This window comes from Aedes aegypti, chromosome 3 (genome assembly GCF_002204515.2).
Source record: "Aedes aegypti strain LVP_AGWG chromosome 3, AaegL5.0 Primary Assembly, whole genome shotgun sequence".
In the NCBI taxonomy this organism is placed as follows: domain Eukaryota; kingdom Metazoa; phylum Arthropoda; class Insecta; order Diptera; family Culicidae; genus Aedes; species Aedes aegypti.
In genome coordinates this window covers 277271920-277277919 of record NC_035109.1, presented here as the reverse complement: position 1 = coordinate 277277919, position 6000 = coordinate 277271920, and positions in this window count along the sequence as shown.

Genomic DNA, 6000 nt, shown 5'->3' with positions numbered 1-6000 from the left:
CCTCGAGTATTCTTAACTCCGTTGAACTGTGTTAAGGCTAAGTAGCCCGGCATTTCAAAGTGATAAAACTTAATCTTGATAGTTTATATTGACTTGAAAAAGTATCACTGTACGCGCTAACATGCATAAAGTATGCTGATACTTTTTTAGCTGTGTCAGTGCAAAACCAACTAATTTTCTTTGATTCGAAATCGTGAGATGAGTTAGCAACAATCATCAACGACGCGTACAAATTTCAATGACGGCCTACTTCGCCTTAAACCATGGAGATTTAAACCATCAAACAGGGCACTACTGGTAACTGATAAGCACGATCGATCCAGATCCATCGATGGAGGCCCAGTTTCCGACAAACTCCACGAGATCGTCGACTTATTGTAATCCCCGAACTGAAGGGCGAGATTGTTTGGACCAAGGCGAGAGATGACCGATCCGAATGGAGTCAACATGATTGCGGATATCATTCAGATTGTTTCTGCTGCTGTCAGACACCTACTTTATTACTTTATTTTTTTATTAGTATCATTCCAAACATTACATTCATGTCTTATATCTAGGTGTTCTGTGTTATTAGACAACACTATCATCCTAATTTGGTACAACAAATTTAAGATTTAATTAACATTTTGTTAACAACAAATTACATTTCATTTGCCGTAGCAATTCAGATTTTTTACAGGTGAGTTGATTTCACCTGTTTATAAGAGAAAAAAAACGCTTTGAATATACTTAAGGGGACACGGGAGACCGTGTTATTTTCCCTATCTTTTGTCTCACTCTAACAATTATCATCAAAACTTTGCCGAAGCAAATCTCGAGTTTTAGTGAACCGATGAAGCTGAAAATTTAATCGATTGTGCACCACATATATAGAATATAGTGATAAACTTTTCACATCCATATATGGAGTGGTACTTGAGATCTGCTTCTTCAAATGCATTGGATGATTATAATGACGTCCCGTGCGGCCTTAACCTAACTTAACCTAAGCATATAACGCATTAATCGTGGCAATAGAAGATTGTTACGATTTTTGCCTGAAATTATTTATTATTTTATTTGACATTTGTTCCAATGTTTCAACATTGGATATTCTATGTAGCTCATTGGTACTATACCAGGGAGGAAGCCTCAGAATCATTTTCAAAATTTTATTTTGAATTCTCTGCAGAGCTTTCTTCCTGGTATTACAACAGCTAGTCCATATTGGTACAGCATACAACATGGCTGGCCTGAAAATTTGTTTGAATATCAAAAGCTTGTTCTTAAGACAAAGTTTTAATTTTCTATTAATAAGGGGATAGAGACATTTTACATATTTATTACATTTGGCTTGAATGCCCTCAATGTGATTTTTGAAAGTTAAATTCTTATCTAGCATGAGCCCTAGATATTTAACTTCATCTGACCAATTTATTGGAACCCCTCTCATCGTGACAACATGTCTACTTGAAGGTTTCAAATAAAGAGCTTTTAGTTTATGTGGGAATATTATTAGTTGAGTTTTGGAAGCATTAGGAGAAATCTTCCATTTTTGCAAGTATGAAGAAAAAATATCCAAACTTTTTAGCAATCGACTACAGATGACACGCAGGCTTCGTCCTTTGGCGGAGAGGCCTGAGTCATCCACAAACAAAGATTTTTGACATCCCTGAAGTAACTCAGGTAAGTCAGATGTGAAAATATTGTATAATATTGGTCCCAAAATGCTGCCTTGGGGAACACCAGCTCTTACAGGAAGTCTTTCAGATCTGGAGTTCTGATAATTAACCTGAAGTGTACGATTTGACAGATAACTTTGAATTATTCTAACAATGTATGTTGGAAAATTAAAGTTTTTCAATTTTACAATCAAACCTTCATGCCAAACACTGTCGAATGCTTTTTCTATGTCTAGAAGAGCAAGACCAGTAGAATAGCCGTCAGATTTGTTGGAACGGATCAAATTTGTTACACGTAAAAGTTGATGAGTGGTCGAATGTCCATGGCGGAGTCCGAACTGTTCATTGGCAAAAATTGAATTTTCGTTGATGTGGGCCATCATTCTGTTCAAAATAACCTTTTCAAAAAGTTTACTGATGGAGGAAAGCAAACTGATTGGACAATAGCTAGAAGCTTCTGCAGGATTTTTGTCTGGTTTTAAAATTGGAACAACCTTAGCATTTTCCATTTGTCAGGAAAATATGCTAATTGAAAACATTTGTTGAATATCTCAACTAAAAATGATAAGCTACTTTCTGGAAGTTTCTTGATGAGGATGTATAAAATTCCATCATCGCCAGGAGCTTTCATATTTTTGAATTTTTTAATAATAGTTCTCACTTCTTCCAAATCAGTCTCCCAGGCATTTTCGAAAACGTTCTCTTGATTGAGAATATTTTCGAACTCCTGAGTAACTTGATTTTCAATTGGACTAGTAAGTCCTAAATTAAAATTTCGCGCACTTTCAAACTGCATAGCAGGTTTTTGAGCTTTTTCGCAATTAGTAAGTAATAATTTGTTCTCCTCTTTCAATGCCGGTATTGGCTTCTGAGGTTTTTTCAAGATTTTAGATAATTTCCAAAAGGGCTTAGAGCCAGGGTCCAATTGAGAAATTTTATTTTCAAAATTTTTGTTTCTTAATTGAGCAAAACGTTTCTTTATTTCTTTCTGCAAATCCTGCCATATAATTTTCATAGCAGGATCGCGAGTGCGTTGAAATTGCCTTCTCCTCACGTTTTTAAGACGGATCAAGAGTTTAAGATCATCGTCTATAATCACGGATTCAAATTATACTTCACATTTTGGAATTGCAATGCTCCGGGTTTCAACAATGGAATTTGTTAAAGTTTCAAGAGCATTGTCAATATCAAGTTTAGTTTCTAAGGAAATGTTAACATCAAGATTAGAGTCAACATACGTTTTATATATATTCCAGTTGGCTCGTAAATAATTGAAAGTGGAGCTGATAGGATTGAGAATCGTTTCTTGGGATATTTGAAATGTAACAGGGACATGATCAGAATCAAAATCAGCATGAGTAATCAGTTGGCTACAAAGATGACTAGAGTCGGTTAAGACCAAATCAATCGTAGATGGATTTCTAGAAGAGGAAAAACATGTGGGGCTATCAGGGTATTTAATTGAGAAATATCCTGAAGAGTACTCATCAAATAAAATTCTGCCGTTGGAATTACTTTGAGAATGATTCCATGAACGATGTATGGCATTAAAGTCACCAATGACAAATTTTTTTGACTTATTGCGAGTCAATTTACGCAAGTCAGTTTGGAGCAAATTAACTTGCTGTCCAGAGCATTGAAAAGTCAAATAGGCAGCTATGAAAGTATATTTACCAAACTGTGATTCAACAGAAACACCTAAAGTTTCAAAAACTTTAGTTTCAAATGATGAAAACAGTTGATGTTTTATACGCCAATGAATGATGATTGCAACTCCCCCACATGCCCCATCAAGTCGATCGTTACGATTAACAAAAATGTAGGGATCTCTTTTGAGTTTAGATCCAGGTTTTGAATACGTTTCGGTAATAACTGCTATATGCACGTTATTAACCGTAAGAAAATTAAACAGCTCGTCCTCTTTACCATTCAGAGAACGAGCATTCCAATTTAAAATATTTAAATTATTATTTGGATCCATTAGAAAAACGTAATCCAATAACAATTTGATTTGTAAATTTTACACCTACTTGGACTGCTTCAGTCATAATGGTGGCTTTGAACATTGCATCAATCATTAGATTCAATTGTTCAGTTAGAAAATTAAAATCAGAGGCAGACATGTCATGTGATTTCCCATTAGAATTTCCGGTAGACGAAGATGCGGAGTTACCTGTGGCGGTAGGGTTTTTTCCATTTGATTTGAAACAAGTAGAATGGGTACCCATGGATCGAACAGGGGAGGAGTTCGAATTTCCTGCTACGATATCGGCAAAGGATTTACCGTGGGTAGATACATTCGAAATTGAAAGATTCGAACGGCTACCCGACGGATTAAAATTAGTTTGTGAATGAGCATCATTATGATCTTCCTAATGGGTATGATTCATGATCAAGCGATCGTTAACTGAAAAATGAGCATTTCCGGCAAATTCCGGAAACGACCGTTATCGTAACGGATATTATCCTTCATCTGCCTGGCACGAGCCTCAATGACTCTCTTGCGTGAAGGGCATTCCCAAAAGTTAGCTTTATGAGGGCCCTTGCAAGTGGCGCATTCAAACTTTCTGGTATCTTTTTTCACAGGACAGACGTCCTTAGCGTGAGAAGGATCTCCGCAAATCATGCATTTAGCATCCATGCGACAATTTTTTGTACCATGACCCCACTTTTGGCACCGACGGCACTGAGTGGGGTTCTGGTAATTTCCTCCAGGTTTCTGGAAATGTTCCCATGTCACACGGACATCAAACAAAAGTTTTGCTTTTTCTAAAGCTTTAATATTATTTAGTTCTTTTTTGTCAAAGTGAACTTAATAAAATTGTTGAGAAAGCCCTTTCCGAACAATGCCAGATTGGGTTCTCTTTTTCATAATGATTACTTGAACTGGGGAAAATCCAAGTAAATCATTTATTCCATTTTTGATCTCTTCAGGTGACTTATAGTCACTTGAGAGACCTTTCAAGACGATTTTGAACAAACGTTCAGTTTTGTCGTCATAAGTAAAAAAATGGTGCTTCTTCTCTTCAAGATGTTTGAGAAGAAGTTCGCGATCTTTAAGAGTTTCCGGCAAAACGCGACAGTCTCCTTTCTTTGCGATTTGGAAGGAAACCTTGATTCCCCTAATGGAGTTCAAGATCTCCTGCCTAAATCCCGCAAATTCGGAACAACTGACCACGATAGGCGGCACTCTTTGCTTCCTCACTTGAATCAAAGAGCCTGGGCTAGAGGCTGCTTCGATTTGGTGTTCGGAAAATTTGTCTAGAGCATCGAACTGATTGCTCATTTCAATACAATTATTCATTTCACCATTGGAAGAAAGTTCGCATTTCGGAGAAACGTCCTTTCTTCCATTCTTGCCACGTTTAGTGACAGTTTTAAATCCCACTTTTTTGGAAGGAAGTTGTGAATTCAGAGATTCACCCTTCCTTTTATTTGTTGTTGCAACCATGTTTAATGAATAAGAAGACGTGACCTTCGAGAGGTTTTTTCCCAAGACGGTGTCCAAGAAGGATTAGCACCGCTAGCTTTCGCCAACGGGTCCAACGAAAAATCGAAGGCACGGGTTCAAACAAGGATCGTAAAGGGATCAATAGTAGAAAAATAGTACTGAAAAGTACTGTTTTAGTAGCACTGAAAAGTACTGTTTTAAATTTTAGCACTGAAAAGTACTGTTTTTGTAGCACTGTAAAGTACTGTTTTATTGCTTTAGGTAGTTTTTAAGAAAACTTCCAAGAGCAGAGAGAATTCGTGTACGCACAGCACGAAGGTACGATGCGCACTAGTTAAAGACACCAATGCTTACGATGACTTGATGCATGTCAACTCGCACCCATAATTGCTCAATGGAATCATGAACGCTGGCAGGTTCACGAATGCTGCTGAAATTCTCCTCCTCCTCTGGATTTGCAACTATTGATGGAGCGGCGGTCGTTTCTACACTGAACCAAGGAATCATATCAGGTTTATCTGAAAACACACATAGTTTTTTTCCATGTAGCTTTTCACATAACGCTCATCAAAATATCACATAAACTTGTGCGATTTCTTTTTGATTAATTTCATCTGATAAAACACATACATTTGATGCAAATTTATCATACGAGCCATTGGATTCTGTCAATGAGTTCTATGTGAAATTCAGATGAAAGTTATTGGCATTGTTAGTGATTTTTATTAGATATTAAAATGAGTTTGTGATGATTCTTCTTCAGTTTTTATCCAGTAGAATTGATGAATAATCTAACCAGAGTTTTTAAAAATCTGTTTATTTTACACATGATTGGCATTTGTGTGAATAAGCGATGGAAGCGAATGCATTGGTTAACCGATTTTATTA